Consider the following 22,187-nt stretch of genomic DNA (forward strand, 5'->3'; position numbering starts at 1 on the left):
GCGCAAAAATGTACTGGATAAGAAAGCAGAATCAGTTTGTTGTTTTTTGGGGTTTTTTTTTAAATGAGCATTTATCTATAGGTGCATAGAAAACCCGAATGCAAGTTTATCTTTTTGTCTTTGAAATCAACCAAAATCTACATCATCCATGGTAAATTACTTGTTTGTGAAAGGCCAAGTAGAAAATTTGGGCTCCAATCTCCAGGAATTCTATCTCCTTTCTTAACTCTTGTCTTTTCTCTCCATCCCATCTGATGACTGCCCTTCGTTCTTTCCTACTGTTAGGAGGGATTTATTTCTGTTAAAACTTGAAATAGTAAATGAAAGGAACACTTTCTATCCTTTTCCCACTATGAAATTTTCCATTTGCTATGTGTCCTGGCTTAAGGCATATTTTGGGAGGAACTTCTGTAGTGGTCTTTTTTTAGAAAAAAAAAAATCAAGAGACTCCTCCCTCAACTGGTTCAGGAAGTAAAACCTCCTTTGAGAAAAATGGAAAAAAATCTGTTTCTTTAACAAGCAAAGTACTCACAAACATGAAGAAAATAATATTAAATGAAACCTCTCATTGTTCTGAATAGACGGCAAATTCAGAGAGAGTTCTTTTTATGGGGTGAGATCAACTCACTCAGTCCCTTATGAGTCCTTCTTGCACTGGAAAATGCTGGTGGGCCACAGGTGCAAGCTCCCACTGCTTTTCTGGGTTTTCAGTCCAGAGCAGGGCTGATCAGTTCCAAGAAAAAAGAATGTCGCAGTTTGGGGAACTTCTTTGCCTCAGCTAGCTGAAAATTAACTAAAAGCAAAGGAGAGCTCTCTCCTGCTGTCCATGCTGCAGAGAACACAGTCCATGAGAGAGAAAGTGGAGGAGTGAGTGCAGTTTCTGCAAACAAACCGTGTGCTTCTTTTCCCCCCTTTGCTCTCAGAACCAGTCTTAAAGGGACAGAACTTGATATCCAGCATAAGCAGAACAGACAGTTGGGGATACAAGAATCATAAAGTCACCCTAGGACACTGTGCATACCTACAAAGTTTGCTCAGGCTCTTTTAACAGGTTTTGGCTCTGACTCTTCAATAATAAGAAAAGAGCAACAAAACAGAACTGAAAAACTGAACAACAGATGTTGAGAGGACTGTAGTTCCCTGAACTCATTGCTGAGTAGGCTGGCTGGTAGGGGTGCTCTAAGAGATAAAGCAGGTGTAGTTGAAATTGCTTCTGAGGAAAAGTGATTGGCCTGTAAAGCTGCTGATTGTAGAATTGTCCAAAATAAGCAACAAAAATAAAATGCTACAAATAAATGCATCTCTTTGAGATTAGTTATTTTAGTGCATCTATTAGTTCCTTATATAACATACAGCTACAGAAAAGTATGTGTTTTCTAAATATAAAAGAGATTACCGTGATTTAGGATGGTGGACCTGCAATGTGATGTGACTGCAGTGTAACACAAACAACTTCGACTTGATTTTCAGGGCTTTGTATTTGCAAAATCAGTAGTATTCCATATTTTTAAAAAATGGAAAATGAATAGCATTGATCTCTGTGTAAGTAAAGGAGGTATTGCCATAATTGATTAATTCTAGCTCTTCTTCCATTGAGAAATAGAACAGAAGAGAAAATGGGAGTATGGTAAAGATAGAAAATTACATTTCCTTTACATGAATTACATGATGTTTTAGTAATATTTGGTGTGTGTGGCCTGCTGAAACATGGACACCTGTGAAAAACAGCTGTTTGGAAATCTGATTGATACTGGTCACCATATGTGTCAGTTTAGCAACAAGAAGAGTATCTTGCATTTGCCTTTAACAGATTCACATTTAAAGCAATATATTTTCTTTTACTTCTAGGACAAAATGTAGTAACAAAGATTTTGTGTTGTAACTTTTTTTGGCATTTAAAAATGAATGCTTTTCTGCCTCAGAAGAGCTACGTCGCCTGCACAACTTCAGAGAGAAAAAGTACTTTATCAGTATCCCCTTTCTTTTTTTTGCCACTCTATATTCAAAAAGGACAGATGTTGTCTCACTTGAGACAGTACACTCCACTTGTGAGCAGTTTTTAAAAATATACAAAGACTTTGAGATTTTTTACCCAGCAGTAGGACTTTGTGCATAAGTGGTTCTATCTGCATCCCCAGTCCTAAAACTTCTGACAGCTTCATCTCCTCCAATAGAATGGTTTCTCCACCTCAGATGTTGCAAAAACAGATGAAAGGTTATTTCTGAGGACCTCTTTACAAGTCCCATTTTATTTCCATGTAAGCTGAAGAATTGAAGGAACAAGCGTAGAAAAATAGCAGGGTCTCTTTCAGCAATGCTACAGTCGTGGTGGATTATACAGGACCTTATGTACGGATTGGGAAAACTTGTGGTAACTCCCAGACCTCTATAAGGTGTGATGGTTGTTGGCCATCTGCTGCTTCATATGTTCTAATAATTGATTGACCACAGTAACTTCTGAAAAAATCTGGTGAAATATGATGGAAATGCATTGATATGCTTGATGCTGAGAAACAGGTCAACATTAGAAAATTTTAATATGACTAGCTGAAAGAATGAGATTGTCATCACTATGTTCAGATATATGAAAAATTATTAAGGTTAAGGTTTTAAATATATAAAAAGCATTTAAAAACTGCTAGATATTCACTATATTCATTATATTTAGTGTAAAATCTATATTTACCCATCAACAATTATGTCTGATAATATTTACCCATCAACAATTATGTCTGATAAAAGTGTGAACACATGCACAGCCTTTAATTCATATTAAATGACAGGTCCACTATTGTGATCTACATGCCCTTTAATTCTTTGATGATTTATTCACTGGCCATGAATTGGCTAATATAACTAACCGATGCAATAACAGGACTTCTAATAACTTCTTGAGCAGACAGAATTATTTTGAATGAATTTAGGACCTTGAGTTAAGATATTTATTTAAACCTCTTTTGATGGGAAAATGTATAAATGTAATCAGCAAGTTTAAATGAGTTTTATTGATCTTTCGAAAGCTTTTCTGCTACTTGATGTCATCTGTAAATATGGAAGGAAGCATAAGATATAGATTTCCCTGCTCACATAATCGAATCAGTTAAGATTATATCAATCAACACCAACTATTCTCTGTGAATAATGAACAAAGAGTCTGAGCTGATGTCGGAAGTTGTATCTGTGGGCCCTATTTTCAACTGCTGAATTTGGCCAAGACACAGCGAAGTTGAATTATCAGAAAACAATCAGAGCCACTAGCTTTCAAAACCAAATTCCTTTTTTTTAATATATAGAAACATTTGAAAAAAAAACTTAGAAAACAATATGCATCTTCAATCTTCCCCTGACACTATGCCGGGACTCTATGGAAACTGAATAAGCAGACTCAGCATACTTCTTGACAGAAGAAATAATTATTTACCATTAGAAGACAAAAATAAAGGGGAAACACACAGGGTAAATATTTTGTCTTGTTTAAAGAGTAAATCTTAGGTAAAGTTCAGTGGTCTAACTCCTCTCCTAGTCCAGGTTTTCCTTTTTCGTGAGAAAGTCTTGCTCTTAATGCTGTGATCTGCCATTGAGTTTTAGATGGTTTTCCAACAGATATTATATTTTAAGGCACAAACCACCTATACATATTTGGAAACAGCATCAAGCTAGGAATCAAAAGAATAATCCAGATTCTTCCCATTCAGTTTCCTCTCTCACCTTGGGCAATCAAATGAGTTTCATTTTTTCTTGGTTTGTTTAGGTAATGTATGGAGATAGTAAAACTTAGTAGTCTTAGTTGACTGATTCCAGATAGATGTGTACATCTGTTTAATAACATAGTTCTTTAAGTTTAATCACACAATTCTGGAAGAATTATTAAAATAAGGATAGCTTTCTATGAAAATTAAATGCTTTCAAGTAGGAAAAAAAATTGATTCTGAATTTGGAAAAGCTTGTTAAGTAAAGAGAAGCCTCAGAAATAGTACTGACCCCTAGACCACATAATTCTGTTAAAATCATCAAGACTTCTAGAGACTCTGTACAAACGCATGGTAAAACAGCTGTAGGGGTTATTTTGTTGGGGGTTTTTTTCTGTGAAAAACAACTACGCCTAAGAACCAGCTACTTAACTTTTCCATACCTTGCCCACAAATGTTGTGTGAGGACAGAAGACTCTCTGAGGAAGCAGATCTTTTTCATGTTGTCCTTAGGCTGTAGTGCCTGCATTTGGAGAGTTCCTTATTATGTACTTTACATTATTCAATTATTGGAATAAAAAGTTGTATTCCAAGAAGACCTGAGTGTAAAGTGGATCAGTGCACTCTCAGATATGCATTTTATTTACTAGCCTGCAAATTAGCCAGTTTTCATTCATTTTCATTCTGGTCCCATAAATATTGCATCATTTGCTACAGAGAGGGCACTTCAAGTTAACCCTGATGTGTGGTGAATAGGACAACTAAAATCTGTGTTTAATTTCCCTCAGGCTGCAACAGTTTGGAATCCAGGTTATCTCCTCTTGTGCTGTGAACATGATCAATGAAGCTATTCTGCAAAAAAATAAGCAAAATCATTTGGCTGATTTAAATAAGAAGCTCTGTTAAACCCTCTTTTCAAGACTCCACCCTCTGAGTCCTGAGGAGGATGAAAGTATCTAAGGTATACTCTTGAGTTAGATGCCAAAAGTTCAGAAAAGTACTCTGAACATCTGCCATGGGTAAGGGTTTTTCTGCTCCTTTACCCCTTTCCTGCCATAGGTACTTTCCACTCAAAATTTTTGTATTTTTTATGTAAATGTTAGAATGGTACATTGCTGTCCGTGTCAGTTAACTGTACAAGAAAACAGTTTAAATCCTCTATTTGATTTGGCATCTTCTCTTTAGATCTGATAAACTCAAACTTGGAAATTGGAACTAATAAGCAGCTATGGAGGGTTTAATTGGTTTTGGCCTTAAAGATTTAATAGTTAGGAAGCAGTCTTTATGTTCCTATCCACTACCTCCTCCTTGGTTTCTGGTATTTGTCAGGTACTCTTAAGCAACAGTCCTCAAGATTTTTGTGGTTTATCTGTTTTCAACTGTTATGGTGGTAAAGAACTGGTCCTCTAAATACTGAACTACAAAGATTCAAATTTCCTTTCCTACCAAACATTGATCTTTTAGATCCATGAACACATTAGCTCCATGGCCACAGAGTACATGGGCCACAGACTGTAAAAAAGCACCATTTGAAAAGCTCAGTTCCTTTCTTGTAGGCATGAACTAATGAAACATAAAGGCTATAATAGGTTTATTAAGTTCATACAGAAATGGCTCAGATATATCATATTAAGTCCCCTGGTAGTACTGTGTACTTGATGTATTAAGATTTTATTTTTAAGATTTTAATATTATAGCTGAAACCCTAAAAGAAAATTTGGTTAACGTTGCCATAATGAACCCAGCCTGGATGGGGTGCTCGCAAAATTATTTCTCCTATTAAAAGAAATTACTCCTGCAGGTAGGAATACCCTGAGGAAGGCTAAACCATATCTGTAACACACTGCATTTCTAAATTCACTTTATTTTATATCAAATTTGCACAGTAAATCCTATTACAGTCTCATGAGCATGAGCAACTGATAATTCACCATTATTTTCTGAGATGTTTGGATCAATGCTTTGATCTGAAACTTTTTAATATACTGGTGTTAAAACTCCTTTTAAATTACTGAGATTTCCAAGCTTCAGAGATATACAAATTTCAGAGTGTTGAGATATTTTTTGTTTGTTTGTTTGAGTGTTTTGGTTCTATTTGGTTTTATATTTTTGGTTTTTCTTTACAGGGAAGTGCTTTTTATTCATATTATACTCTGAATCTCTTTCAAACATTTTGAAAACTATGGGTTCTTTTAGTAAAGTATTTAAATAAATTTATTGTGTTCTCTGTCTGCAGTGCTATACTAGAAAATTTCTCCTTTTCACTATTTTTTTTTCCTGTCAGGTTCAAGCACTGAAACTGTATAGGAAGTAATGGGGCATAGCTCAAATCTGAGACAAAAAGTAACAAATCAAAAGTGAATATTGCTTGAAGTCAGTTCCTGTTGTGCTCATTTTTCCTGGATGTGTAAGGAAGGCTGACAGGCAGAATTGCATGCCTCACAGATCGCTGGGTGAACCTTGATGAGATGGATATGTGATTGGCTTACCACATTTTATTTGCCCTAACATGGAAGGTACCCAGTAACTGTAGGGTCCCAGGTTAATGGCATTTCATCTAGCATTCTTCATTTGAGCAGATTCCTAGGGATAGAGGAGTGATTTGGCAAAGCAACATCAAACAATGACGTTTTATGCCAGGTTATAGGTCCATAGCAACCAATCACTCATGCATGTTAGTGTAACACTGTATTACATATTTTGTGGAAACTATTATCTCTCCATTTTTAGTAAAGAAATATCAACAATCCTCTACTTTTTGCAGCCTCAGTATCATTAGCAGTAATTGCATGAACCTGGAAAGCAAAATCATTTTCTTTCCCTTTGTGGCAATCCCTTGAGAACAGAACAAAGCATGACAACCTGTACACCACCTTCTTTATGCTTCACAAAAATCAGAAAAGGCTGTCAAATAGCTCCCTCCCTTTGCAGTAGATGCATGTAAGAATACATGTTTTTATGTCAAAAAAAAAGTAGATAATAGATTTCAGAGGCTAATTATTAACTTTTTTTTTAAGATATTTGGATATAAGGAATAATAGACATATGATTACTAAGAAATCTTCAGCATTCAGACAGTAACTTCTTTCTGTTCAAGTTAATTATGCATTTTGTATGGGTAAGCATTTTAATTTCAGAATTACTGAGAAGTCAAACACTCCATGAAGCAGGTATTAAGAGCTATGTGAAGCACAGAAACATCTGTGTGCTGATTCTGGGTAGTGTAAATCAAGCTCTAGCCCTTGGAATGCTAATTTATTAATGGAAAATAGAAACCAAGAGAGTTAAAACTGTTTAAAGTAATTACGAATTGTAATCTCGTAGTAAAAGCTCAAGTCATGTAGATCTGTTGCACTCGCTTAGCTTTAATCCCCCTGGTGTCAATGAGACTATTCAAATGCTTAACTTGAAACATGAACAGGGCAACAAATCAATTTGTTTATATTAACATATGAAAAACCCAAGGTATTTCACCAAATCCATCCAAATATAAGGCAAGTCTAAGGCTACCAATGCTGTTCACATGTCTTATACAAAAGTACTCTTTTCCATATTTAGGAGTGAGAAGCACTGGCTGTTTATCGAAAATCACAAAATGTAGTCATTTCTTGAGTTTGCATAACTTTTTTAGTATATTTTGTCTTTATCTTACCTGCATAACACTTAAGCAACTTTGAATTCCAAATATGCCAGAGACATGGTCCAGAACTGAGAAAATAAAGGAATTTGTTCTGTGGTGTCACATTAAATTGCAACATCAGGCTTCTGGCTCTTGGTTTGCTGCATGGGTGTTCTTGTTACAGTCAAATGATGCATTTTAGAACCAGCATTTATTTGAAAGTTATTCTTCACTAAAGAAAAAATGAAAAAAAAATGGAAAAAAATCTTTTAATTGGTGCTCTTTCATTTAATTGCTTCTTGCCTTTTGTGCCATCACTACTAACCATTGTATCCTTACTTGATTTGCATAAGACACTTATCTTTTGGAATGTTTCTTTCAAACACCAAGTGTGAGAGCCTGCTATGAAGTATTTATGCCATATTAATAGGAAAAATGCAATGTCAAGAATACATGATGGTGACGGGGGGGAAGAGGAACAAGAATAATCATGGTTAATTTTACATTCGAGAAGAGATTCTATAGTAAAACTGAAATATTTTAGCAGAGAAAGTAAGAATAGCTTTAGGGTGGAGGTATGTTATCAGTCATTTGCAATAAATTATTTATATGGTATTGAGGCTAATTTTATATCACTTGGAGTCTGGATATCACATTTACATAAGCTCTTTAAATATGTTTTGTAGTTTAAAAAAACTTTGCTCTTTTGAATAGCTTGAAATTCCATAGTGACAGGTCAGTCAAAATGGTTGTGGTGGTTTCTACCAGACTTAAAGATGTCATTAATCTACAAAGTCCCTTTAAAAAATAAAAAGCCCCTGTGTGTCAAAAATTTAAATCTCTTTTATTGACAGGTACTAAATTCTTTCAATCTATAAAGCACAAAGTGACTATCTTGGAGAATATAAAATATTATAATCTATTGCAACAAGCAAAGGCAAAAATTAAGGATTATATTTATATTTAATACAAATTTTCTTGCTGCTAGCCATTCTAATTTCTTATCTGCTATCCATTCTAATTGATGATCTCATTGCAATGCTATTACAACAGCATAGATATGTTTCTTGTTTTCATTAAAATATCATTCAAATTAAATAAAAATAAGTAGTCCTTTCATGTATTCTTCTGTTCATTCATTTTAAGCACCTAACAAATGATCCCAAATATTGTTGCCATATGATTCTTTATTAGATCTGTGCTAAAGCACAAAAACTTTTTTTTCCTTGTGTGCAGCTTCATTGAAAGAATCTACAGGTTCCTTTCACCTCTCTTAGTACAAAAGATCACACTACATTTCGTCTCATGGACATCCACTAAGAATCCAGAAGCATGGGAATAAAGATTCATGTAGTTTCACTCCTATGTTATCAGCATGTAGTTAAATAAAAGGAAATTTAAAAAAATATTGTAGTGACAGCATAGACCTTTGGGACAGACTTGCTCTAGATACACTGGAAACCCATTTGGTACTTCAGATGTGTACCTATCTCACCTTTCAGTAGGAAGATTTAATATAAAACAGAAGAGAAGAAATAGTTTGAATTAGAATTCAAATCTTCTCTATACCACCCATTTTAGAAATACAAGGAAGAAGTGACAACTATTAACAGTACAAGATGATTTGGAAGTGGCACATGCACACAAAGAATCTTGTATCCACAGCACTCACTTATTTGTATCGAGCAGAATCACATCTTTGACTTTGAAAATTAAAAAAAAAAATAGAAATGAGGCAAAGCAGGGCTTCTCAGGCTGCAAGGTTCATTATTTTGTTTTTGTGCCATTCATATGAAATGATGATTGTGTGATGTAGATCATATCACGATTCATTACGAATTCAAATGTGAGGGGTTTTTTATAATCCATGTACCTTCTAGCTCTGCACAAAACTTGTTCCACTCTGATGAGAATTACTTTGATTATCTGACTTTCATATGTGCAGTCACTTCACACATAATATTTAGTAGCTAAAAAAATTGCAGAAATCTCCCTTATTCTTTCAGACTTGCAATAAAAAAAGTTCAGGACACATTCGTTAGAAGTTCTTTATCTCAAGTGTATCTACAAGGCTATATTTCATATCAGCTATAGCTGTTTCTTTTCTGGCATCCAGGAAATTAAGTATTCTAAATTGTTCATGAGTACTGAATATACTTAAATCAAGTCATTTTAAAACATGCTCTTACTATGCACTTTATTCTTGAAAGCATATCTAAACAAGCACATAAACTGCAGAGAGTAAACCTTTTGAAACTGCTTGGTTCTCAGCTCTTCCATTAGTGTTACTGTCAAATATATAAAATGAAAACCACAGAAATCTTTTTTGTTGCTATATCAGGTGTCAGATATTGTCCTGCTAGTTAATCTCTGAAAGAGGAAAGCTTAATAAAACTATAGCTAAAATCCTTTGACATGAATCATGCTCTTACCTGTGGATTATAATGTAATCCCATTATGACCTTTCACTATTCTTTATCTATCATGAAAAGTGATGTCTTAAAAGCTTCTTATTTTTGAACCATAGTATACATGGGTTTGCTCTGTTAAAGAATGCAATTCACCTCTAAATGTGTTGAAATTGAGGAGTCTCTGAGTCTAGGTTTTTTATTCAAACTATTTAGCCTTCAATTTGGAAAACATTTAGATTGTCATTTTAAAATAAGTATGGCCACATCTGCTTGAAGGATCTCTCAGGTTTTGACAGCGTTTCACTCATCATTTGGTGATCTTGGCTGAGTAAAGGTTTAGTCAATGGCCTGAGTGGCTCATTCCTTCTTGAGTACTGTTCACGTATCTCCAACATCCCTTTCCCTATTTCTGTCAGAATGCTTCTCCCACTTTCTCTTAAGAGCCCTTCCCTTTCCTCTGTCTTTTTGCACAAATTGAGACACTGTGATATTCTGCTATATTTTTTCATGTAAATAATCTTTACAAATCCTTGGGAGTATATACATGCATAATAAATAAAAACAAGACATTGTTTTTATTTAGTTCTAGTACCTTTTTGCACTAAACTTCTTTTGTATTAGTCACAAGTAGGGAAATGCAGGCAAAAGCTCTGGAATTTATATCAGTATTTACAATTGGTCTTGAGTGTCATCAGGCAGGGGTAAATGATTACAGGAAAGGATGATGTAAGAGAAGCATAAAAGTTATTGTTTTCCTACAAAATTAACAGCCTGGTTTTTGGGTTTTACTTCATCCTGCCATATTCTTGGTTACGCTATAGAGAACTCAATTATATTAACAAAAAAATACAAGTTCCAATTCACTCTTACATTTAGTAATTATTTTATATTTCTCAAATATTTCACTATTGTACTCCATGATATATGAACAAAATAAAAAAATTATATTTTCAAATGAAAGGTTCTTAGAATAGTGGATGATAAGAAGAACATTATCTGTACAACAGAATATTGACTTCTGATAATTGTGATGACTATTATCTGCCACTGTCTGAACTAAGAATCAAATATCAGTTATCTGATATTACCTAACCCAAATAAAATTTGAAGATACTGTCAACTCCTTCAAGGCTTTTCATTCACTACTGTTCTCCAAATGGACTGAAAACACATATTTTCCCTTTTAATTTAGAAACAGATTACTTTTAAGTAAAAGATGAAGTTTCTGCGGTGAGATTTCTCCAACTCACAGAATGATCAAAGAAAACTTAGAAGACACAAGGTGATTCATATTTTTTCACAACACAGCTTAAGTTCTTCAAGAGCTAACAGAGGCTGTGCCAAAATTTCTATCAAGATTTTAGAAGATTTACAGGAAGATTGCAATAGCCATCCCCTAATGAAAATATTAAAAACACATGACATTTCCTGATAAAACCTTCTCATGGCAAGGCCATTGTACAGAATATGTTGTGCTAAGTTCTTTTTTATTTTGTTTGTATAATATGTTTGTGACATTAGAATACACCAAAAAATAAAATTAAAGAAGATGGAATGTATGGTAAGAGCTAAATTAAACATATCTTATGCTCAAAGGCCAAAGACCAGATATATACAAAATACCACATTATGAAAGGCAATTTAGTCTCAAGCAGTCTGAGAGAAATCCTAATTGTTTCTGAGTAATCCAGTACAACTATACCTCTGCCCTGAAATATATAATTCCTCAAGAGTACCTAGTGTTTTCTAAAAAGTTTCTGAGTTTCTGAACATATAGATTCTTTTCTAAGTTATTGTCTCTCAACTTTGACCCCCAGCTTGGTTCCAGACACCCAATTACACTTGTAAAATATTCTGTCCAGATATGAATGAATGCTGGAAAATTACCTAGCATTTTTTAAATTATAGGACATGAAATGGAATAAGAGTGCAAATAAGATATACTTCATATGCCTAGTACCAATTTCAATGATGATTCATTTTCTGCACAACCTTCATTTGTTTTAGGCTGCCTGTCAGCCTGCAGCAAGATCACGACAGTCAGTGTAGAAATATCACAGTTTAGTCAAGCAAAACAATTATCCTTTGCTTTTTCAAACTGGTGAAGGTACAATAATAAGCTCGGGGGAAATTGATAATGAGATTTGTAAAGGATTTCATTTTGAAGTTCTTTATTGGGTTTTCTTAGCGTGTTTTTTAGAAAGGACTTAGCTTCTTTTCTGCTATAGCCTGGACAGTCAAATATACACTCTCCCTCTGCCCTGAGAGAGAAGTCAAGGAAAAAGGAGACAAAAGGAAGAGAGTTACAGGGTCTTTGCTATTCCCTGTCCTTCATGTCAGGAAGAAAGGGAAGAAAATAAATAAGAAAATTTGATGACAGCCCTTTTATATGCTCCTGCCACATGGATCTACATAGCTCCAGTTGTTGACCCTTACAGGAGCTGGAACTAATGACCGTACCCCTCTAGCTCCTACTCTTCTGCCTTTCCATCCTAAGAGTGAAATGGTCTCAACTAGACTTTCAGGAAGCATTTCAAACATGTTCTTCTCCCTGAGATGAAGGAAAGAAAAAAAAAATTCACCAGACTGGAAGCATTCCAGGCTCATATCTGACCTTGGGAAGTGGAACTGTTAGGACACTCAATGCAGATCCTTCTGCTGACTGTCTTTTGGCTGGCAAAGATGTAGAACTGAAGAGATCACTGACTTTGTTGCTGTTGTCACCTATCAGGGAGTAATTTGGTCAGCAGTTGTAGTTATGGTTTATCTCCTAAGCAAGGCTGAGAGAACTTCCAAGTGTAATGACAGCTCCATCAGCTGCTTCCCTTCTTTCTGGAAGAGTGTGAAACTGTTCCAAGGCTCCACCTTCTGCCAGTCCTCAAAATATACAAAGTTCACAAGTGGTCTCCTTCAGCTTGAGGAGGGCTGCCTTATGTCAGAATAAATCTTGGTTTAATCAGCCAGTAAAGTTCAAGTTGCATGGTTCGGTGCACAAGCTGGGTGAAAACAGTAATATTTGCAGGTATGTGTTGAAAAGAAGTCATTACCAAATCCTCTTCCTATTAAAAAAATCAAAATAAAACAACAAAACAAGCAAGGGAAAAAAAAAAAAAAAAAAAAAAAAAAGAACACTGAGAAAATTATATTTTATTTAAAGAATTATAGTTTTACAGTTTGTAAATATAAAAGTGACTCATGTCTCATGTCATTAATTCCAGTGCCAAGACAGATGTGTCAAATACTAAGGAGGTGAAATAAACTTCCTTGTATCAAGTGTTGCCCTTTTTCTTTTGGTGTTTAGTACTATAGCTTCTCATCATAACTGCAACCTTCCACTAGGTTTTCTATTCTTACAAGAACAGAATAAAATAAGTGCCAGATGAGAATATGTTATGGAATCATTATCACTGTGGTGTAACAAGTTACTTTGTGTGAAAAGGAGAAAATATCTTACATGGAGTCTGTTGGGGATTACTCCTGCTCATATCTGCAAAACAGTAGAAAATGTACATCTAATATCAGGTAATTACCTTTGAGTGGATGACTGAACTAATCCCACTGTCTTCTGAGTTTCCAATTAAAAACTTAGGCTTACCATGTCCTCCAGATATTATTTCAGAAAATACAGCTCATCGGAGGGTTTCTAAAATATGACCCATTAAAGATACTGAAGCAGTAGGGTTCCTATACTCCAGAGAAGCCTGAAAGGACATTTGTTAGCAACCTTCAAATATGTAAAAAGTTTCTACAAAGAGGAAAGTAGTAAACTGCTTCCCCATGGTTTTTTGGATAGTGCAAAGTCTAATTAGATAAATTACAGCAGGGGAGATTTAGCTTTGATATTGGAAATAATAGTTTAATGATGTTCAAATACTGTAATATATCACAGAAGAAATAGCAGAATTTTCAACATTGGAAATTTTTAAGAATGGGCCTCTCATAAATCAGGAAATGTTTGATTATATTTGACAGTTGATCAGCAATAAACTGTGACAGTGACATTTTTTTGAGCCAGAGATCAAGTAAGTGGTCTTAAGAAACATTTTCCAGCTCTATTTTCTATTAGCCAAGATTAATTATAATTCTAAAGCTATATGTTTTGTTAGATATGTAATATAGATTTCTTAGTCTTTAGATTCCTTAAATTTCTGCATTCTTCACTTGTAATTTCCTTAAAAACTAAGGAACTCCAGTTCGGACCAACAACAAGAACCACACCCAAAGTATTCCTACCTTAATCTGAAGAAATCTAATTACTGATTCTCCTAGTGCTTTCCATTGTGAGATCCAGGTAATGTTTGGAGAGCGGATCCAAACATCCACATCCACATTTGGAGCTGTGTCAGGATGTCTTGATGCACTTGCGACTACGTCAGTGACAGTGTCAGTAGTCAGTGACTGGATGCTTGTCTAGAGCTTTCTGTCCCCCACACAGAGATTTAGAATTACAGAGATTATGTGATCATCTCTTGTTTCCAAAGTCTTAAGGATTCAAGCAGAAGCTGTATTTGAACCTAAAAAGCTCAATTATTGCAGTTCTAATATATCATACAAAACAGCTAAGTAAACACATTAAAAATATATGTTGGATTTTTTTGCCTCTCCTGATTCTTTTAGAAATCTTAATTTCTCAAAGAACAAGAGTTGAGTATTCTGCCTCAGTTTTTGAAACGTTGTCTTCTTTCCCTCATCTTTTGCACTTGTCCCTTGAGGTATTTCCGTATTTCAAAACTCCCGGTCACAGTCCTCAAAGATTTACTGAATGTCTACTCTGTTTTGAGCAGGAGCTCCACAGCCCAAAGGCACTTGTCAGGTTTTCCTGACAGATATTAGAAGGTCAGAGTGATGCATATTTCCCATTTCAGAGTAGTCATGTATGCATTTATGTAACTGGACTATGGAGGACAAAGCATCTTTAAACATAATTTATATTTTTAGTATAGGAATTTATAATAAATAATTGAGGAATGTAAAAAAGTGGTATAGTCAAAGAGTGGCAGAGCAAGAGCAAGAACAAATTATTTATATTGAGTCTGAATTCTCTTTTTAATATGTCCTCCATCTGAACACTTGATTCACCTTGAACCTAAAAATTTCACTCTGTCCAATAAAAGAGATACACTTCCACAGTAAATTTTAATGTGTTTTTACCTAAACACATTGTCTTGCAAAGGCATACTCTTTCTGTGGTCTCAAAATGCAAACACAGAAATTAGTGAACTCAGAACAGTCAAAAGCACCTGTGAAAGTACGCTTTTGTTCCTGACATAGTATAGAGTAGCATGAATGTTACAATACATTTTGGCTTCATCCTTCATCTCTGGCCTTCACAGTGCAAAGTATCTCATTTTCATGAGAAGCAGGTGATTGAGATAGTTTTGTAGTTTTCGTGCCAGCTAAAAATCTACGCAGAATACTGCAGTCTGCCTGCTTTATTTTGTATTGTCAAAGGCTTTTATATTGAATACTGCTCCCTGACTCTTTGCAATTGCCACACAACAGCAACTGTCTCTACACAGAAGATGAAGGAACTAGTCACTAAGCAGCCAGATTACTTGTTCTCAGCGTTTCTCTGTCATATGCATACACACACCTATTTACCTAATTTTTCTTCTTTTAATTCTTATAATTTTAGATATATTTCATCTTCTATGACTTCTTGAATGATTTTATCATAGTGGGTGATCTGTTTTGATTAATACGTATGACTGGTTCAGTGCGATCCTATATTATGCTAATCTATCAGCAAACTCTTGTCAGACTAATGATGTTATAACTCAGTGTTATAGCAGCTGCTGACACTAGTGATTTGGACTGACTTGGTCTTTCTCTATATAATAATATTAAATGATTATGGATAGTAACTACATGATTTAACTGTATGGAAAAGAATATAAAAGAAACATTGTGCAAGACTGTGTCTTTTGGCATATTTAGCTAAACATCTATTTACCTCTGGTTCTATACAGTAATAGCAAAAGAACACAAATTTTTTCAAACACAAAAAATATGCCTCAAGGCCAAAAAGGAAAAAACTGTGGAAATACTCAATAAAGAAACCACATTTGTAATTCCTTATTTTATAGTTACCATGAAAAGAAGTAATTTCCCATATGTAATTTGTAATCAGATTGTTTCACAAATAAAAGACTTTTCCTTTTTTTCCCATTTTATGCTTCAAGAAAAAAAAAAAAAAAAAAAAAAAAAAAAAAAAAAAAAAAAGGATTATGTTACCATACTTCTTTCTTGTGTGCTATTATAGACACAGTTGAAAACAAATAATCTGTAATGACCTCTATTTGCTTTTTTTTACTTCTTTCTTCCCTTCCCTTGTTCACAAATTAGACCAAATATGAAATAAAAATGAAAATCCATCTGACTTGCACACAAACCTTTTGAAACCTATTTTCCAAAGACTGCCCCATCAAACACCTATGTAAATTGCTGTTTCTTACAAGGCCGGATACGGCAATCTTCAAACTGCATATCCCTACTGAAATCATATATTCAGGAATACTGCAGGAAAAGTTTGAATTGTGGATTTTCCTATTTCAGCTGGAATTCAGAATAGAAACTTCAGTATGTTATATATGACCTCAAGTTATTTCTGACCAAAGAGAATTAGATGAGTTTGAGCAACATCTTCATGTAAGCACATGATTAAATTTATCTTGTTTTCTCTCTTGAGGTTCAAACATCAGTACTTCAGTATCAGAGGTTCCAGACTGATGAAGCCTTATATGACAGGTTAAGGCAAATATTGATAGTATACAGCACTTTCCTTTTAGATAGAAATTTGCATTGAAAATATGAAGATACGTATGTATTAACAAGTTCTGTGATGTGATAGAAACAGGCCACTACAGCAGAAGACTCATTGCTCAAGGTCCAAAATCCACACACATGTTTCATTACCCTTTGTACATAGCAGTTATTCTGGAGTAGCTCTGGACCATTCTCAAAGACAGACTTCCAGTAACAGCGAGACTCTACCTTGATGCAGCTCCTTTGGTGGTTTCATCCAAAAGGAATCCATACCACAAGAGGACTCTGTGATTAAAATGAAATTGCCAAAGTGGAAAGAATTGGGAGTTTCATCTCCAAACTCTTTGCTGACCCAAATTAAATTGCTAATGCAAATGCAGCCTCCACACAGCTGACATTCTTTCTATTTTCCTCCCTCTGTCTCCTCATCTGAAATTCTAGCAGGTTAAAAAGATACTGCAAACACTTTCTTTTAGTGGATCTAGGTTTCAATGTTTATTTAATTTATTTTTCTATTAAGAATTTGAGTGCTTCAGTCATGAATGAATAGATTAAAGAATGTAAATGCAAACAGATAATTTTGAAAATATTACCAGGTTTACAGAATAGGTTGCAGCTGTATTTTCACAGGGTTGCTTAGAGGGTAATTCCCCTGTGAATGTCATACACTGACATAATCTTTTAAGAGATACAACAACAGAAACATCCAAGCTAAAATAGGATCTCTTATCAGTGATCAGTGACCTATGAAGGTTAAAAATATACTGTAACTCTCTGTTCTGTCTCAAACCTGCTTACTAAAGGATATGCCACGTCTATAAACTGCAGTAAAGAGTTCAATAAATATGAGTTTCCATGATGGATGGTGGCTACTTGGAATCCTTTGTTAGGACAGCAGTTAGCATTTTTAATATCCACAGCCTTTGCTCAGCTAAGTTTTCTTGAAAACCAGGATGTGAATGTATTTCAAAATCTTGGAACTTGCCTTTTTTATTATTTTTTTTTCTTTTTTCTTTTTTTTTTTTTTCGTTTTACTTGGTTTTCATTAACTATTACTAATTCTATTCCCTTGAAATTTCACATTGAATTTTATAAAATTATTCTGTAGAACATTTGCATTTAATTGCAAAATCATAAATTTGGAGTCATGATTACATTTGTTTGGTCAGATATAAAGACACAGAAACATCTAGGATAACCCTAGAATTGCTGCACTAGTGAATTAGTGTGAGGAACTTGTGGAAAATATGCTAGGAGATTCAAATTTTGGTTGAAAAAGTACTGCTGATTAGCAGAGGAAATTACTGTCAGGAACTATTAAGATCCTTATACATGTTTTAAAGGTGAGGAAGAAGAACATTTATTGAGAAAAGTTGGAAAAACATGAATGAAACTATGAGTTTCTTCTTTCTTTTGATTTTTTAACTTGTCAGAATGAGAAAGAGAAAAATTATTCAAAGAAATCATATTTTCTCTCAGCCATTCTCCCTTCAGCCCTAATTATTTACATAGATTAATGCTGGCAAATTATTTCTGCATCGAACTCCACTGACACAAAGGGACACCAAGGCAAAATAAAGGAGTGTAGAAAACCATTGTATAGATTTAGATTTATGTAGAGTACTTTCCACATATTTTAAAATCTATATAATTCTTATTTATTTCTTTATACAGGTATACAGTAGGTTGTTAACATATCAGCAAGAGTTATAACCTTTAGCAGCACTAGCAGTTTATTGATGAAATGAAGTTCCTTCCAGATGTATAATAAATGTCATTTTAACTAATCTTCTACTGTTATTTATGCTGTTTACACAAACTGCTGAGTCTTTGGGCCACAATCAGATGGCAAAAGCCATGGACTACTGAAAGTCAGTACTTTATTTTCACTGAAAGATGGTAAGAGCTACTGCATGTCCACTCACAGTAGCCAGGATTCACTTAGGCCAAGTGGGACTTTGATAAGTCAGGAAAACTTCATATAGTAGATCTTTATGTTGGTGTAACTGTGATTTCCTCTCTGCTTTGCAGTCTTAGACATTACTTTTTCCTCATTGTAAGTCTTACAGGCAAACAATATATTGTGATCCTGAAAATTTCCAAGGGGTTTGTCTGATCATTCTTAAACCTCTAGTGAACCATTCTCTGCAGCTCAGGAAAATGAACAATTTAGAATTTTCAAGAGTGAGAGTGAAAGATTATGCCAAATGAAAGTAATGCCGGAAGAATCACTATGACACCCTGGGCAAAAAAACAGAACAGTAAGTATGAATTCTTTCTCCCCCCTTGATATCATTATATTCTTATTATTAGCACTTCTTATTCTGTTGCATTGAACCAAAGGGGTTTCAGTTCTTTTAGGACAGAAATGGAACTTGATGCAGCAATGATTTTTCATTAAATTGAACTTACAGTAGCTTATGGTGACTTCCAACAAGGTATGAAGAGAGAATTAACTGAGGCCTTACTGTCATTGCATTATTTGAGCCAAACATTCACTGGAGCTCACTCAGGAGAAAACAAATAATATATGGGAATAATTTCATCCTAACCTGTCAAGCAGAAATAAATGCAGACATTGAATCTCAGAGAACCTTAGATAAAATACAGAGAGAAGTAAACTCTACAACAGCATAATTTTCAGGAAAAAATATTGCCAGAGAACTAGTTTGTTTTAGAAAGCCAGGTCGGTTATAGTTCCTCTGTTAGTTAGTGAAAGATAAATATTTGTATCCACAACTGTTTAGAAGAGTCATAAAAGATATAAATGCTGGTGGATGGCTTCTTATCCCACTGTCAGTGTTGCTGAAAGTTATGCCACTTTGAAAGACCGAGATAAATCAGGTTTTCTCATTTCATTTTATGACTCTTGGGCTATCCTCCTCTTCTTTTTTAATGAGCCTCTCTGCTTCTCATTTCATTACTCCTGAGAGGTTGTCAGTGTGGACAGAACCTATAATGGGAACTTGAGTGAGCTAAAGGCTAAAAATATAAACCAGGAAGTATAAGGGGGCATCAGAATTGAGTGTAAGAGAAATATACATACTGAAAAAAAACCACAAAAACAAAAACCTTTTACTAATTTTCTGGTAACACAAAGAGAGACAAGTCAAACAGACTCATTGTGTGATGCACAATCACCGGGCAGTAGAGCCACTACAGAGAAAAATAGAAAAGACAAAACATTATACTCATCATCAACAGGACCATTAAGCATATTCATTCAACATGTTTTCAAATCACTTCTGTTGTGTTTTGGGGCCTGGTAGAGCTTGTTTAACCAGGAGTAAACAGGGTAAGAGAGGATACTCAAAGAAAAGTCACAATGATAGAGCAGAGAATGAAAAGTGGTAGTGAAGCTAAAATTTCACTTAAATAACTCAAAGAGGTACAGTTAAAAAATCTCAACAGAGAATGTTTAATACAAATTCATACAATGCAAAGCAATGCTTTGTTGAGATAGCCAGAGTCTGACAAGGCATGAACAGAAATATCAAGCTAAAAACTTATGGAGCAATTCATATCTGAACTCCCCCAGGGCTCTGGTAGCATTTGGAGAGGAATCTCAACCAGTAGAAAGCAATACTAAAGTGAATGATCTTGCAGAGTTAAGACAAAACCACTGAGCTGGCACATGGAACATCATCTGTTGTATACCTTAAAAATACCTTTAAAAGGCTTAACTTATTTTTGCAGTTAGAGAGTTATCCAAGAAATGATAAACTAGATATTTTCTTTAGTATGAGATGCAAGCTTATTCTGCAGAAAGGATGAAATATGATTTTAAAGAGTTAAGATTTTAGCTAGGGGTTAGAATTAATTTATATTGATCAAGATATAAGTTATATTAGTAAATGGTAGGTTAATGATTATTAGATGCCTAACTTAGAGCTAATTGTTATATTTTGAGTATGTTTATAGAAAAAGTGGAGTAAGTGCAGCATCATAAGATCAGATTGAAACCAGTAATGGTTTCAATGGCCAGCACCTGGACTTCATAACAATCAGTCACGAAGTAGGGGACCTTGGATTGTGCCAGAGGGTCACAGAGACCTGATGAAGACTCTCCTGACTTCATCCTTCGAGACCACTGACCCAATTCGAGACCACCGACCCAATTCAAGAGAAGAACTGTGCATGCACGAAGGACTAACAGCCTCATTTTAATACAGAGTGGGGATGGGAGGTGCTGGGGTTATGCATATGTATTGTATGTAAGATCTTGGAAAATAAATAGAGAGCAAAGAGCCTTGTTTGGGGTGGCCACACCTTTCAGAGATGACTGCTGTGCTGCCTGCTGGTGAATAAATATACCACTTTCTAACTTTAAAGAGTTAGACGGACTTTGTCCGTGATTGTATTGGTTTTTAGCAACTCAAGGAGATTGAGATCATATTCTTCTGTAAAATGACATACCCATAAGCTACGGAGGTGCAGGAATGGGAATACTCTCCAACCATGCTGAAGCAATAAACTAATTTGTACTAGAAGTTAAGTAAGAAAGAGTGTTCTTAATGCTGTAGACTATCTTTGGGTTATTAGGAAAAAACTATTCTCCAAAGAATTATTGGGCAGCGGAACAGACTGCCCAGGGAAGTGGTTGTAACGATTCCTGGAGGTATTTGTGTAGATGTGGCGACTGAGGACATGGCTTAGTGCTGGACTTGACAGTTAATGGTTGAATTTGATGATTTTGGAGGTCTTTTCCAACCTAAATGATTCTATGATTCAATTGACCTGAATGAGTAGAGAGAACACTTCTTCAGAAATCTCCCCAAAACCTGATTATTATATAATGTCAGAAAATATATCTGCCCTTGCCACAGCATTATGTTAATTAATCTTTTTATTCTAATCAACCTGAAAGAAAGAATAGTAAAGAAATTTCATGGTGTAAAGAACTTGTTTATACCTGTTCTTCTCTGATAAGGGTTCACTCAGCAAGCTCCAGGTTCAGGAATAAAAAGTAGCATTAAAAAAAATCCAAACCTATACTAAAATCAAAACCAAACACACACAACAACACCACAAAATCTATAAAACCATTGCCGTGTCTAATTTTGCATGACAGTTGTAATTAAGAATTAGTTAACCTGGACTGCAAACTCATTTGGTATTAGTGTATGTGTATATTTCTCTTGCCCTTTTGCTAAATGCATCTCCTAGGCAGTATTGTATAGAGTCATAAACCTTCTTTCTCTAAGAGCTGAAAGAAGAAGCAGAAAGTCATGAAGAAATGAAAGACCAGAGAAAATATGGGCTCTCCTCATGATGCCTGACTGCAGCTTCCTTAAATCTAACTCACAGCTCGTGATTTGAAGAAAATGCAAAAAGGGAAAAAATAACACCTCAGCCAGTCTGGCAATAACATTGCAAGGAACTGGAAAATACTTAGCAGTCTGAAATATATTTAACATCATTTGGTGCAGAAAAGCAAAAGGGAAGTCATCAATCTTTGCCCATGTTGCGAGAAAAACAACATTTAACATTTACAGTCACTATCGTTTTCAGGAGAAAATATAAACTGCAATAGAGTACTGAATATCTTGTACTTCAAAACAAACTAACTTTGAATAGATCAGTTTTTATGCTGCATAAGACTGGGCAAACCACAGAACAGGTCTGAAATGCAGGTTTAGTCAAAAGTATGCAGGGCCTCAAGAAAACTACAGAGTGATCTCTGCATTTGTGGCAATGCTTAAG

This window comes from Hirundo rustica, chromosome 1, assembly GCF_015227805.2.
Source record: "Hirundo rustica isolate bHirRus1 chromosome 1, bHirRus1.pri.v3, whole genome shotgun sequence".
Taxonomy (NCBI): domain Eukaryota; kingdom Metazoa; phylum Chordata; class Aves; order Passeriformes; family Hirundinidae; genus Hirundo; species Hirundo rustica.